Source organism: Macaca fascicularis, chromosome 12 (assembly GCF_037993035.2).
Source record: "Macaca fascicularis isolate 582-1 chromosome 12, T2T-MFA8v1.1".
In the NCBI taxonomy this organism is placed as follows: Eukaryota; Metazoa; Chordata; class Mammalia; order Primates; family Cercopithecidae; genus Macaca; species Macaca fascicularis.
This window is the reverse complement of record NC_088386.1, coordinates 43998281-44014693: the sequence shown is the minus strand read 5'-3', so window position 1 is coordinate 44014693 and position 16413 is coordinate 43998281. Positions and strand designations below refer to the sequence as shown.

General features: G+C 37.3%; 1 protein-coding gene across 35 annotated transcripts in view; it reads right to left on the bottom strand.

The window, feature by feature from the left end:
• MBD5 (methyl-CpG binding domain protein 5) overlaps positions 1 to 16413 on the bottom strand; it is a 515330-nt gene that overhangs the window by 70284 nt on the left and 428633 nt on the right. For 8 of the 35 annotated variants that reach the window (XM_074009063.1, XM_074009051.1, XM_074009050.1 and 5 more), the window contains one exon: positions 609 to 755. The exons of the other annotated variants lie outside the window; for them this stretch is intronic. The gene's annotated coding sequence lies outside the window, so the exon portion shown is untranslated. The remainder of the gene's footprint in view (positions 1 to 608; positions 756 to 16413) is intronic. 35 annotated transcript variants of the gene reach the window in all.

The following is a 16413-nucleotide window of genomic DNA, read 5'->3' as shown; positions in this document are numbered from 1 at the left end:
AGTTAGGCTACTCAGGGGTCAGGGACCCACTTGAGCAGGGAGTCTGTCCCTTCTCAGATCTCAGCCTCCGTGTTGGGAGATCCACTGCTCTCTTCAAAGCTGTCAGACAGAGTCGTTTGCGTCTGCAGAGGTTTCGGCTGTGTTTGTTATTGCCCTGTCCCCAGAGGTGGAGTCTACAGAGACAGGCAGGTTTCCTTGAGCTGCTGTGAGCTCCACCCAGTTCGAGCTTCCCAGAGGCTTTGTTTACCTACTTAAGCCTCAGCAATGGCGGGCGCCCCTCCCCCAGCCTCACTGCTGCCTTGCCGGTAGATCACAGACTGCTGTGCTAGCAATGAGGGAGGCTCCGTGGGTGTGGGACCCTCCCGGCCAGGTGTGGGATATGATCTCCTGGTGTGCCTGTTTGCTTAAAGCGCAGTATTGGGGTGGGAGTTACCCGATTTTCCAGGTGTTGTGTGTCTCAGTTCCCCTGGCTAGGAAAAGGGATTCCCTTCCCCCTTGCGCTTCCCAGGTGAGGCGATGCCTCGCCCTGCTTCAGCTCTTGCTGGTCAGGCTGCAGCAGCTGACCAGCACCGATCGTCCGGCACTCCCCAGTGAGATGAACCCAGTACCTCAGTTGAAAATGCAGAGATCACCGGTCTTCTGTGTCGCTCGCGCTGGGAGTTGGAGACTGGAGCTGTTCCTATTCGGCCATCTTGCTCCGCCTACATTCTGATTTTTTACCATGTAGGCTTATAAACTTTTAGCAACACATGTGTCTGAAATGAAACAGGTTTTTAAAAGAAGCCAATGACTATGCATGTTGATAAAACCGCAAAAGAGCCTTTTGCTCTAGATTTTTCCCTGATGATCTCACAATCTTTGATGATTTCTGTGTTGAAAAAGTGTGATAGGGCATCTAAGAAAATTAATATGCTAACTTTAAATTTTATTTATAAAGTTAATCACAGCTTTATTTACTAAGTGGTTTACAGACACATTTTAATTGGATTAATAAAGGAATCCCTAAAATAAATAAATGCAGCAAAATAAAAATTAAACTTATGTTTCAACAGGATGCTAATTAATGGAATAGATCTTTTTTTTTCTCATTTTGCTTTACTGACATTATTGTTAACCTAAGAATAAACTCACTACTTTATGAAGTGTTGAATGGGTATTTTATTTTACTTTAATTTTTTGGAGACAAGTTCTTGCTCTGTTGCCCAGGCTGTAGGGCAATGGCACAATTACGGCTCACTGCAGCTTTGACTTCCTGGGCTCAAGCTATCCTCCTCCCTCAGCCTCCTGTATAGGTGGGATCACAGGTGCCCAAACCAGGCCTGGCTAATTTTTTGATTTTTTTCGTGGAGATGGGAGTCTCCTTTTTTTGCCCAGGCTGGTCTTGAACTCCTGAGCTCAAATGATCCTCTTGTCTTGGCCTTCCAAAGTGCTAGGATTACAAGTGCGAGCCACCGTGCTTGGCTTAAATGTGTTTTTTTTTTTTTTTTTTTGAGACAGAGTCTCACTCTGTTACCCAGGCTGGAGGGCAGTGGCGCAATCTCAGCTCACTGCAAACTCTGACTCCCGGGTTCACACCATTCTCCTGTCTCAGCCTCCCGAGTAGCTGGGACCACAGGCGCCCGCCACCACGCCCGGCTAATTTTTTGTATTTTGAGTAGAGACGGGGTTTCACCATGTTAGCCAGGATGGTCTGGATCTCCTGACCTCATGATCCACCCGCCTCGGCCTCCCAAAGTGCTGGGATGAGCCACCGCACCTGGCCAAATGTGAATTTCTTAAGTTATACTCAAAACAACATGAAGTGACACCATGAAAATAAGTAAATAGCTATTCTTCATAAACCTTGCTGAATAACATCAAATGCCAAATTCTTCTGATTAAATGATTAATGATAAAAATAATGAATTGGTTTTTGAGTCATGTGATATTATGAGTAAATTCTATTAAAATATTTATAATGACATCACACACTGATCTTGTGCTCAGTGGATGGGACTACTGGGAGACACAACAGGACAGAATTAGCACCCAATTAATTATTGATTTATCAAGATGAGACTATGTACATTAGGTAAAACATAGATATTTGGTATATCTAAATCATGGCTTATACTTTTAATACTATGATTATAAATTTAGCTCATGAAATATTTAAAGGTAATTAAGAAGTCCACTCTATTCCTATATCTGCAAGAGTGAACACCTCATATTCTCCAATTGAGAACAAGTCCTACATAAAACCCGCCTTTATATTTATATTCCAAAACAATATATACATGTAACAACAGACATGATTGGATTAAAAATAATAACATTACTATTTTGGAGAGGGAAGTCTGAGTGGCTACAACATAATTATCATTTTATTGGATAATAAATGAACATATTCATAATCTTTCCATCATTAGTGGCTGAATTATGCTTGTTAGAGTAACCCTAAATGACATTTCCCCGTTCTAATTATCTTTCACCATCATGTCAATTATTCAAACAGTTCCTTCACAGTACCTAGTCAATCCCTCAGTCAACCTTCCCCCATCTGTTTCACCTTTCACCTATTTATTGAAGACATGCATTTTTATTTATGAGCACACTTATCTTGCAGTTACATCTTTTTCATATTTTTAAACTGTGCAATAATTAGCCCCATTTTTGGCCTAGTTATTTTTCCATTGCTTATCTTCACTGTGCAGTCATTTCTTCCAAAATATACCTCTCAGATACATCCTTTGTAAGCGACCCAATACCTCTGCCAGGCTCCACTTATTCACTCAAACTACCCCAGCACATTTACATTTGTTTTATATAGTTGTACAAGGATACCCTAGAAAGGCAAATCTCTCTTGCCCCTGCCACTCACTAGAGAGAAATTCTCTAGCTTCAGATGTCCTTGACCGTTCAGTGCAGAAAAGTGTAAAAGTTCACAACCTGAGATGAGGGATCATAATGATGTAGGAAAGCTATATTTTTCATCAGCTCTCAAGGTACGGAGACAGGCTCCTGAGCGTGAGGCCAGTCCTCAGAGTCAAGGTAGCAGGCATGCTTGTCTGTGCCCATCTTTGGTCAATAAGATTATTTATACCAGGCCATATTTTGCTACGAAAATTCAGGAACTTGTACACTCTAGTCACATAGAAGCCTTCATTGAACAAAATGCTAAGTGTGGTAGGTTGCCACAAAATTGCAGTTCCTTCCATCAGGAAATGAATTTATCACTCCATACATTGAATCTTGGCAGGCCTTGTGATTTGCTTTGACCAGTGGAATTTGATGCATATGATACTGTTCAAGTTTTGCACCTAAAACTCAAAAGGCCTTATAACTTTTGCTCTTGTTTCTTGGAATGCCATCATCATGTGAACAATCTGAGCTAGCCCCATCAAGGATGAGAGATCACATGAAGAGAGAAGTCTAGCTGTCCAGCCAGTCCAGCTGAGGCCCTAGACTTGTAAGTAAATATAGCCAGCACCATGTGGAACAGGGATGAGCTGCTAGAGCTGGGCCCAGTCTTAACTGCCGACTCACAGAATGAAAAATATTATTTCAAATAGCCAAAAACTATACTAAAAACAATTACAAAGCCTAAAATAGGGTTTAACTTAAACCAATCATAGTATTGACAGGCTACGTAGCCTTAATGGTTAACAGCAGAAGCTAGAAGCTGGCTGGGTTTGAACCTTGGCTCTACCCTTTATTAACTTGTGACCTTGCACAAGTTTTAAAATTTCTTATAAAATGGGGATTATAACCATATAGGATTGTTCTGGGAAAAAAGTAAGTAAATGTAGATGTGCCTAGCACACAGTAAGTATCCAAATTGTTATTAGTCATATATAGCTATGAAAGTCATATTACAGAAATTTTAATAGCACTGGGAAAAAGACCATGATTTTGTTAGGTGAAAAAATGTACTATAAAATTATACATATAATTATCATCTTAATTTACAAAATGATACTATTTATATAGACATAGGAATAGAACACCACTATACTCTATATGTTCTCTGGTAATGGATAAACATACTTTCTCATTGCCTTTCTGGATTTTCAAATTTTTCTATAATAAACATATATTAGCTCTGTAATCAGGGAAAATACTACCTTCAAAAAATTAAGTGTTATATCTGTAGAAGAGCTAATTAATGTTTCCCTAATCCTTAGAAGTATTAGGGAAGCTTTTTATTGGAAAGCTTCATGCCCAGTAATATGCTATTATTTCTCTTTCTGTTTTATTCAAAAGGAGAAAAAGATATGGAGAGTTGGAAAGAATACTGCATTAACCTATTATGATCTACATACTGCAAGTAAAAATCAAGGCTGTCCTTTAGATTGGTTCTAAAATGCCTCCGGGTGTCATGCTCACTTTTCTACTTGGAATATTGTCTCCCATCTCACCCTCTTGTTCTTCACTGAATAGTGCCCATTTATCTCAGTTTAAATGTCACTTTCTCAGAGAAGTCTTCCCTCGTCTCCCTAATCTTTACTTAACTTTCCGAGTCTTTAAACTAGGTTCCCCTTGTAATTCTCCCACATAATATACAGTTATTTTGCTTCACAGAAGTTACTACAAACAACTGAGCTTTCTCTTCGCCCTTGACATCCTGCAATATTGCAAAAGAAAAAGCAGTTGAGACAAAGAAGTTCAGGTTAAAGCTTCACTTTGTGCCTTTGAAAATATATAATGAGATGGGAAGTGAAGGTCTGTATGCATATATGGAAAATACTTACTATGAAACACTTCCTTTCATTAAAGCCAAAAGTGAACAATTACCAGCTCTCAAATACATATCTTTAAAAAAAATTTATTTTTTATATTTTCTGCAAATCCACCTAGGAATGTACTTAAGAAATGTAGGGAATTGTTTTAAAGAATAGTAACAAGTTATACCAGAACATCTATGAACAAAACGATAAACTCACTATAATTCTCAAGGAAAAATTATTTATGATTTATTCCTGTATGTTAGCTGTCAGCACAGCGGTTATTTTTTGCTTTTCTGTAATATGGTGATTTCTCATAAGGAATACCGATAAAAAAACTTGGCTGCATTTACATAATCTATTTAAGAGTACACCAACAAGGTTTGGGGGGTAATTTTCACATCTTATCTGTGCATGACTAGTATTTTATCTACTCAGGATGCAGCTTAATATATGAATGTCAAATCTTTGCTGAAAAATGATGTATATCAATTTTGTTTATTCCCAAACCTGTACGATGAGAATACAATAATGTAAATTATGTCTATTTGAGGGTTTGCAACACACCAAATGGTGTATTCATATATACACTTGATATTTACATACACTTTTACTATAAAAATATTTAGTACTCTTCAATTCATTTAACAGTGGCTGCCAAGTTCCTACTTGGATTAATCAATACCAAACAGAGGTAAAGTAATTTATACTTTATATAAAGTATATAAATAAACATAAATAAATCAATACCAAACAGAGGTAAAGTAATACCCTACTAGTCCCCTAGTAACCCTGAAAATCAGGTTACTCAAAGGAAAAATAAGACAACTCCTCCACCACTGAAGAAACATACCCAAAGACACTGTGTCTGACTATGTATCTAGGAACACCCAAGTCCAATAAGTCTCTCCAGCAAATATTATTAAATGTTCAAGATAACTACAGTCTAGTAAAGTATCTGGTAAGGTCTTTCAATAAACAAGAGGAGGAAGATTATTTCTGTGCAGATTTTAGAAAAGGGAGCCCAAAGAGCATATAATCTCTAAGTCCCATGAAATAAGTGATCTTTTATTGTGTTTCTGTAGCTCACATATCAGGAATGAAACAAGTAGTAAAACCCACGGATGTTTAATAGCCTCATATGAAAAGTGTCTCAAGGAGACTCCATTCAGTACTTGACTGACTGTTCACTGGAATGATGAGGATGGCAGAGAAAATGTAGCGGCCACAGAAAACTTATGCACAAAGTACTCAGGTTGGAGAGGGAGGGAGTTTCAATATAACCAAATGAGGCATACAGTGTTTTAGAGGATGTTCTGAAAAAAGCAAAAACTGTAAAAGTCTCTAATTTAACAAACAGACAAGCAAAATGTAAGAGCAGCCATACACAGGAGGACTTTGGGTCAAACCCCACCTACAGAAGTGTTTGGCTTGCACATGGTTTAAGAATAATAATATAAGTAAATTAATTGACAATATTTAAATCAAAAGATTTCACATAACAATTCTATTTCCTGCTTTACCTGAGAAACTGGACAATATGGTAACACTAGGCCAACATTCCTGCCTTACAACAATTATCTGGAACGGAGCAGTGGCTGCTCCTCCAGAAACAACTTGGCTCTCCAGTTCACTGCAATAACTTCCTGCTTCATTCCCATCAGCCTGGCCTCTATAGGCATTTGGGTTTCCAACTTCTGGAATAGAAAGTACCTTGAGATAAGGCTGAAGGTTTCACTATAGCCCTTAACAAGAGGTACAATTTATTTTGCTACATAGCCATTTATCCTACATTTCATAGTTTCTTCAAAAGGGTAAATGACGAATTCTTAGTAGATCATTATGCACTACCAATGTGTGTAGGAGGGCCAGTAAGCCAGCTAAAACCATAAGCACACAGGTAACTTTCCTAAGGAAATTGAGACTGTGGTGATTATTGACTTAGAGGAAGTAAAGGGTACAGAGAACCATCCAATATCAATCCTCTACTTTCATTCCTTCCCTTCCCTCCCTCTCTCCCTCCCCCCTCCCTCCCCCCCTTCCTCCTTTCCTTCTTTCCTTCCTCCCTCCCTTCCTTCCTTCCTTCCTTCCTTCCTTCCTTCCTTCCTTCCTTCCTTCCTTCCTTCCTTCCTTCCTTCCATTCTTTCTTTCTCTTTCTTTCCACCATCATTGGCAATATCACATTATCATTATCTCAGGAACTTATCTTGGGAATCAAATAATTATGGAATCGAATTGTACAATTACTTATTTTAGGATATATAAAATGGCACTGATTTTTTTCTGGATTAAAAAATTGTTTTCTTTCAGCAAATAAAAAAATTCATCAAGTCTTTCAAAGGTATACTTGAGATCTTACAACCTGTTTACTTTCTCTTAGTCATCAGGAAGATATTACTATATTCTGTGTGACAAGGCTCTTCCTCAGCCTGGGTAAAATAATCCTTGGAACAGTCTAACTTATTTTGTTCTATTTCCATGGCCACCACTGGATAACCTTCTGATTATTTGATGGATTTCATAGGTGCTCTGATATAATTAAGTTACTCGGATAGCAAGCTCAAGTATTTCAGACACACACACACACACACACACATAAATAAATACATTAAATAACACACACACACACACATAGGTAATCTGGTATACAAATTAATTTCTTGTAAATATGGATGGTCTGTGTTAGATCCCACAGGCCAGGCTCATCACTCTTGAGAACAAGAACAAAATCAAGTTTTTAATCCGGAAGAGCTACCCTGGACCACAGTTACTCCATAGGGTACTCCCACCATTGAGGTCTTCCCTTCATATCCAGACTATTGTTGTGTTTGTTTGTTTGTGTTTGGATGCCACCTCCCTCTAACTACATCATTACTAGAAAAACTAGGGAATGATTTTTGAACCAGAGCAGGACAAGGGAAGTGTAGGACAGGGTGTGGCAACATGCTTGGGTGGTGCTGTTTCTCAGAAAGCAGCCAAGAGAGACAAAGGAGCAACCAAGGGATGTGGAAACAAGGTCAACTGGCATTTCTATTATATAATCCTGATATAATAAATGCCTCCAGGCATTATAATTAATGTTGCAAGTATTGGACATCAACTCTATGTGAGGCACTGTGATGGATGCTGGGAATCCAAACATGAAGAGAACGTAGTCCTCACCTTAAGGAGCTTACTGTCTGGGGAGCGGAGGGGTGGGAAGTGGGGCATAACACTGAATGATAGTTGTTATGATAGGGCTAAGTATGGCGTGCTAATTAAGCTCAAAGAGAGAGTTAATCTAGTTTTCAAGAATTGGTAGGTGTGGGCAGGAGACATCTAGGGCTGCATGGAGCTTAGATGGGCAAAGAAAAGGTTAGTAGGAGACCTGAAACTTCACCTAATCTTTGCAAGTGATCTTATTTCTGGAAGATTAATACTGAAGATTTTATATTTCTGTCTGTTAATAACATTTCTAATATCGTATTCATTTTTAGCTGGTAAACAAACATAGAGGTATCATTTTGTCAGACTTTTTAACCTTGAGATGTGGTAAGTGATGAAGCAGTAATAAATATTTTCCAAAGGAAGATGTGGATCCCTGCCTGATGCCTGAAATAGAAAATGATGACCAGACATTTAGATAAGCAAATGCTGTTTTTTTGACAAAGTATTATGAAAGAATGATGATTTGCTTCAATAAGAAAGGAATATTAGATGTGAGTGCATCTTCTTCAGAAGACAAAAAGAGCAACACATGGGTGAGAAAGTATTAGCCTTAGATAAAGTAGTTTAAAACCACTGAAATGTGCATCCTTTAATAAAAGAAGTCTATAACTTATGAGAAGAAGATGGCTGTGGTGCTAAAGTTATTTTAGCCAAATGAATAAATAATATTTCCATTTATCTTATCCACTTCCAGGAACTGCACTGAACACTTTATATATACACAAATTAGCTCATTTAATCCTGTAAGTTTGTTTTTAATTTTTGTGGGTACACAGTAGGTATATATATATGTATGAGTTACATGAGATATTTTCATATAGGCCTGCAATACATAATAATCACATTAGGATAAGTGGGGTATCCATCATGTCAAGCATTTATCCTTTGTGTTACAAACGATCCAATTATACTCTTTCAGTTATTTTAAAATGTACCATTAAATTATTTTTGACAATAGTCACCCTGTTGTGCTAGCAAATACTCTGTCTTATTCATTCTTTCTATTTTTTGTACTCATTAGCCATCCCCACTTCTCCCCACAAACCCCCACTACCCTTCCCAGCCTCTGGTAACCATCCTTCTACTTTCTATTTCTATGAGTTCAATTATTTTAGTTTTTAGCTCCCACAAATAAGTGAGAACATGTGAAGTTTGTCTTTGTGCACTTGGCTTATTTCATTTCACATAATGATCTCCAATTCCAACCATGCTGTTTCAAATGATAGGATCTCATTCTTCTTTTGGCTGAATAGTACTCCATTGTGTATATACTACATTTTCTTTATCCATTCATCTGTTGATGGACACATAGGTTGCTTCCAAATCTTGGCTATTGTGAATGGTGCTGCAATAAACATGAGAGTGCAGATATCTGATACAGATTTCCATTCTTTTGGGTATCTACGTAGGAGTGGGACTGCTGGATCGTATGGTAGCTCCATTTTTAGTTTTTTGAGGAACCTCCAAACTGTTCTCTCTTTACATTCCCAATTTACATTTCCACCAACAATGTACAAAGGTTCCCTTTTCTCCACATCATCACCAGCATTCATTGCCTGATTTTTGGATAAAAGCCATTTTAACTGGGGTGAGATGGTATCTCACTGTAGTTTTGTTTGCATTTCTCTGATGATCAGTGATGTTGAGCACCTTTTCATATGCCTGTTTGCCATTTATATGACTTCTTTTGAGGAATGTCTGTTCAGATCTTTTGTCCATTATTAAATCAGATTATTAGATTTTTTTCCTATAGAGCTGTTTGAGCTCCTTGTATATTCTGGTTATTGATCTCTGTCAGATAGGTAGTTTGTAAATATTTTCTCCCATTCTGTGGGTTGCCTCTTCACTTTGTTGATTGTTTCCTTGGTTGTATAGAAGCTTTTCAACTTGACGTGGTCCTGTTTGTCCATTTTTGCTTTTGTTGTCTGTGCTTGTATTACTCAAGAAATTTTTGCCCACTCCAATGTCCTGGAGAGTTTCTCCAATGTTTTCTTGTAGTAGTTTCATAGTTTGAGGTCTTAGATATCTGAGTCTTTGATCCGTTTTGATTTGATTTTTGTATATTGCAAGAGATAGGGGTCTAGTTTCAATCTTTTATATATGGATATCCAAGCTCATTTAATCCTTATCGCAATTGTATAAGGCAATGCTTTTATTTTTTCTGTTCTAGAGTTGTGGAAATGGGATGAGAAATTACGTAAATTTACTATCTTTCTTTCTCTGGTAATTATCATTTTTTCTACTTTCATTTCTCCTTAGTATTTATTACTATCTAACATAGTCTATTTTTTTACAATTTATCTTATTATTGTCTGTCTCCTCTGACAAGAATGTAAGCTCTGTGAGTACATGGGATATAGCAGTCATCATAGCAGACAAAAATCTCTGCTAATTTTTGTTTTGGGTTCACTAGCTCCTTGAAGGTTGGCTTCGTATCACTTCTTCCCCCATAGCACAAAGTACAAGCCTTGCACGTACTGGAACCAAAAATATTTGCTGAGTGAGTGATGAACACTATTAATTAGTAGGCATATACCAAGCCCTCAGCACTGAACTAGTCGCCGTAAGATAAGGAAGTACAAAATACAGTCTCTGATTTAAAATAACACTTAGGAATAGAGCTAGGGATGAAGCATGAAATATAAAGAAACATGAGGAATACCAAGGGCATAAAAGAAGTCCTCACATGTCAATAATTTCATTCTCAATCATCTAACAATGTCTAAAAATGCCTACTCACAGCTCCTCCCAAGATACCATTGTATTCTGTTGCGCTAAACTTTCTTGTAAATGCCTGAACAATGTGTTTACAACTCTGAGCCTTCACATATATTGCTCTCTGGGCATAGAAAAACTTCCCCCCATTTTCTTTAAAGTAACCTTTTATTATCCTGTCTAGAGTTACCTGCTTATTCCTCTTTCATCCTACATGTGTTACATGTATGTTACAGCACTTGCCAAACTCTATTTTAATATACACACATTACTTGTCTTATTTACCTTTGTGTTCCTGGTTTCCAAACAAATTGTCAGGTACATAGTATGCAAACAATGTGCTTCAAGTTTAATTACCCATTTTTCTCTCCTTTCAAAATACTAAAAAATTTTCTTTTTTACTCTCCCAAAATAGAACCATAGATAGAAAAGTTCTTCTTAATAATATATTAAAATCACCCAGTGGTAAATACATACACACAGATAGATGCTAACTGCAGGTATATATTCAATCAAAACTGAGTGGAGGCTGAATCTACCTTTCTTATTTTATTTTCAGCACAATTCCACCTTCAGGGGATATCACCAGTGCCTAGAAGAGTGCCTGGCACACAGAAAATGACTTGTTGAATAAATGAATGCTTGCATAAAAACCATGTCATTAAATGCTAAACAGCATTTCATAAACTAGATGTATTATAGGAACTCAGAAATAAAGTAACAAATCAGAAAAACAGTGAACTAAGGAGTAGAAAGTTTGGTATCTGCCATTTTCTAGTTTTATAGCTTTGAGCAAGAAACATTTAAACTGATCTTTAACTTCTTAATTTGTAAAAATAATAGATTAGGCTAGTTTTCAAATTATTTTACCAGAAGTCTCCATTGTTGAATGAAATGTAAATGGAATTGCCATTAAATAAAACAGAAAAGATTCATTAGTAAAAATTCGTAAGATCAAGTTATGATACTACTTATTTAAATTCATTATTAAGAATGGGCCGGTGGCTCACTCCTGTAATCCTAGCACTTTGGGATGCCAAGGTGGGAGGACTGCTTGAGGCCAGGAGCTTGAGATCAGCCTGGGCAACATAGCAGAACCCTGTCTCTACAAAAAATTTTTACAAATTAGTTGGGCATGGTGGTGCATGCCTGTAGTCCCAGCTACCTGGGAGACTGAGGCAGGAGGACTGCTTGAGCTCAGGAGTTTGAGGCTGCAATAAACTATGATCATGCCACTGCACTTCAGTTTGGGCAACAGGGCTAAAGTGCATCTCTTAAAAAAAAAAAAAAAAGAATGAACATAGGTGACAACTGCAATTTTAAATTATCCTCATCAGCAATGGCATTTTCTGTATTTTGTTTTGGTTTTACAATGTTGATACAATTCTGATTACCACAAATACACTATTACAAATGGTAACAGTTATTAAAAAAATAATTTGGCAATATTAAGATTTCTGCAATTAAAATGGTCCAGTGGCTTGAATGAGGAGTATAGAAAATTCTGTTTTCAAAACTGAGGGACTATAATCATTATTCATATTTCTGGTCACAAATATAAAAAATAGACAAGAACCACCCAAAACTTAAATTAAGCAAGAAAACTTTCTTTAATATAGTATTATCATATTAACTTATCATTGCAAACTAAAGTGCCAAAGAACACATGGCAGAAAGATACCCCTATTTCTGTTTGTACTTAATGTGCCATCCTAGTGCCAATCATAACCTTGAAAGACACAGTCCTGAACACCCTAATCCTGAATGCTGAAATCCCAGAAGATCAAAATCTTTAAAGTCTAAAATCTTGAAAATCAGAATCCCAAAAACTTAAAATTTCAAATGCTGAAATCCTGAAAGCCAAATTTTGAGGAAGGGATTAGTGATTTTCACTTGTACACGAGACAGTTGGATCATGTTAGGTGGAACGATTACTTTGTTCTTGTCTTTATTTGGAAGTTAAGTGTAGTTTAAGGGGATGTGTTTGGATGTCAGGTTGATAAGAGGTGGACTGGTGGGCTTAAGTTTAGGTGTTAACTTGACTAGGTTAAGTAATACCTAGTAAAACATTATTTTTAGTGTATCTGTGATGGTGTTTCCAGGAGTGTGAGTCTGAGTGAACTAACTGGGAAAGTTCTTCTCTCATTGTTGGCAGGCACCATCCAATCTGATGGGGGCCTAGAGAGAAGTAATACAGAAGGCAAACTGGTCTCTTTGAGAACTTGGACACACATTTCTTTTGCTGCTTTGGACATCAGAACTACAGGTTGCTGGGCTTTGGACTCCAGGACTTACACCAGTGGCATCCCAGGGTCTCCAGCTTGCAGACGGCCTGCAATGGGACTTTTCAGCCATCATAATAGCATGAGCCAAGTCCCCTAATAAATCTCCCCTCATATATCTATATACATATTCTCTTGGTTCTCTCTCTCTGGTCAACTCTGTCTAATATAGATTTCGTATCAAGAAGCCAAATATCCTTCCTTCTTACTGTATTCCTCACAACACTATGGAAGAGATCTGTGAAATTGTTCTGTTGCAAAAGAGCTGTGATCAGGTAAGTGTACAAGGCTGCTTAATAATGACAGATACAAAGTTTAAAAGCTAATTATTATTGGTGTGTGAAAGCAGAAAATTGCTTAATTGAAATGTCTGGGCAGTAACCAGACTTTCAAGTGACAGCATTTACTTACAAAATGTGTAGACCACTACGACTCTCCAAATACAAGTGCAGTGAGTGTTTTGAAGATCACAGAAGTGAAAAGGCAGACGAAAAATACAAAAAATCTCTCCTACCAAATTATCAGTTGTGTATGACTTTGTAGCTTCACATATAGCACCAATATGATACACTATGTATTTCATCTTTGCATCATTTCCAATACTGGATGTACAAAATGTGTAAGACTTTTAGAGAGTTCTAATTCATTTTATGCATTTATCGCAAATTTGACTTCACGAAAGTACATTATCGCCAGTTGACTTTGTGTGAAAGCATTGTGGGTGTATATAAAATGTTGAAACTTCCTCAATAAATCAAGAGAGGTCCTTTTCGTATATCTGCATTTCTAAAAGATAAAAACTAAAATTCTCGTGATCTTGGCTCTTTGGGCATATGTGGTGGTGACCCATTAAGGCTTTTGATTAATCTCATCAAAAGTCTTACGTTGTCTGTCATGGTATTTCAGATGATTGCAATCATAAAGCTGGGTGCAAACAATTACCAACTGTAGTAACATGTGCTTATATATTTCACTTTTTGGCCTATTTCTTCATGAATATGGTTCATCTGCTCATAACTGTTTCACCTATGTGACTGTCTTTAGTATACCTGTTTCTGCTTGCAAAAATATGAATGTTATTATTTCCTATTTCATTGTGTAAAGTGGCCTGTGAAGTGTTGTGACATGTTTTTATGTTTATCAAATAGATTTTCTTTTCAAAGTGTAAATAAAAATCTTTAAAGACTTTTTAAAATTACTTTTTCCAGAATAACATTTTTGAGATTTTGATCTTTTGAGATAGTAACTTTCAAGATTTTAGACATTAGGGAATTTGATGTTTCAGGATTTCAATATTTGGGATTATAGCTTCAGGATTGTGGCTTCTGGGATTTTGGCCCAAATCTATGGCATACACATGCTGCAGCAGTGGTCTTGCTTGTATAATTTGATTTGGATATGTAATATTGCACCCAAGATTTTAAAAGGCCAGCTATAAACTTAAAAATAAAAACATATGGGCTGGGCGTGGTGGCTCACACCTGTAATCTCAGCACTTTGGGAGGCCGAGGCGGGTAGATGACAAGGTCAGGAGATCGAGAACATCCTGGCTAATATGGTGAAACCCTGTCTCTACTGAAAATACAAAACATTAGCCAGGCGCGGTGGCATGTGTCTATAGTCCCAGCTACTTGGGAGGCTAAGGCAGGAGAATAGCTTGAACCCAGGAGGTGGAGGTTGCACTGAGTCAAGATTGCACCACTGCACTCCAGCCTGGGTGACAGAGCGAACATATAAAAAATAAATAAAAACATATATTCATAGGAAGTTCAAATACCTACATAAAAATTAGTAAGGAAGCTTTAATTGGCAGTCCATAAAAATATAAACTAATAGGGCAGCTTAGTTTTATTTTGTGATCCCTAATGTGTTACACTTTGGTACAACACATCTGAGTGTGCATGTTATTTTTATTACAGTCTTCAAATATTTAATATGCTTAAAATATTTAAATGTTGCAGCCAACATTTGGGAAACCTTGAGGAACCTCCTGTGAACTGGATATTCTTTCTAGTCCTTTCAATTCTATCATTTCTACATAATCTAGAAAAGCAAGGGCCAGACGTGGTGGCTCACGCCTGTAATCTCAGCACTTTGGGAGGCTGAGACAGGCGGATCACCTGAGGTCGGGAGTTCGAGACCAGCCTGACCAACATGGAGAAACCCCGTCTCTACTAAAAATACAAAATTAGCCTGGTGTGGTGGTGCATGCCTGTAGTCTCAGCTACTTGGGAGGCTGAGGCAAGAGAATCGCTTGAACTCAGGAGGTGGAGGTTGCAGTGAGCCGAGATCGTACCACTGCATTCCAGCCTGGGCAACAGAGCAAGACTATGTCTCCAAAAAACAAAAACAAAAACAAAAACAAAAAAAAACCAAGAAATAATTTATAAAGATTTTTTTGATTTCTTCAAATAAATCTTGTACAAATTTACTGAGATTAGACACTCATGGGAGAAGAAAGAGCCTGATCAGACAGAAGTAGAGAACTTGTGTTAGGGAGTATCAAGAAATATTACATTTAAGAAAACATGTCAATCTTCCTAAAACAGGCAGATTCCCTACACAGATAAGCTAAAAACAGCTTGGTATCATCAATCCATGACACCTTATAAACAGAAATATTGCTGGTCTATAGGTATCTTAACTTACAAATGCAATTTCATTCCTATGTAGCTATTTTTTGATAACATCTGTCAGATGTAGAATATCTTTTCACTGAATTTGCCTTCATTTACTTGAAGAATATATTCTGATTTGAACTATAGAGGAAACTCTCTTAACTGACTTCTATTTAAACAAATCACTGAATTAATCAAAATTGCATTCCCTTTTGGACACAGACAGAATGGAAAGAGACGGGAAGAAAGCAAGCCACCTGGAAAACATATTTGAGGATATTGTCTATGAAAACTTTCCCAATCTCACTAGAGAGGCCAACATTCAAATTCAAGAAATGCAGAGAACCCCTGCAAGATATTACACGAGAAGACCATTCCTAAGACATAATCATCAGATTTTTCAAGGTTGAAATGAAAGAAAAAAATGTTAAAGGCAGCTAGAGAGAAGGGGCAGGTCACCTACAAAGGAAATCTCTTCAAGCTAATAGCAGACCTTTCAGCAGAAACCCTACAAGCCAGAAGAGACTGGGGCCCTATATTCAGCATTCTTAAAGAAAAAAATGTCCATCCAAGCATTTCATATCCAGGCAAACTAAGCTTCACAAGTGAAGGAGAAATAAGATCCTTTTCAGACAAGCAAATGCTAAGAGAATTCATTACTACCAGACCTGCCTTATAAGAGTTCCCTCGATATGGAAAGGAAAGACTGTTACCAGTCACTTCAGAAAAAGGGAACAGATGAGTGACACTATAAAGCAACCACACAAACAAATCTGCAAAACCAGCTAACCAAACAATGACATTATTGATATGTACAGATTTGATCCTAACTATGAATGTAAGTGGATGAAATGCCCCAATTAAAAGGCACAGAATAGCAAGCTAGAA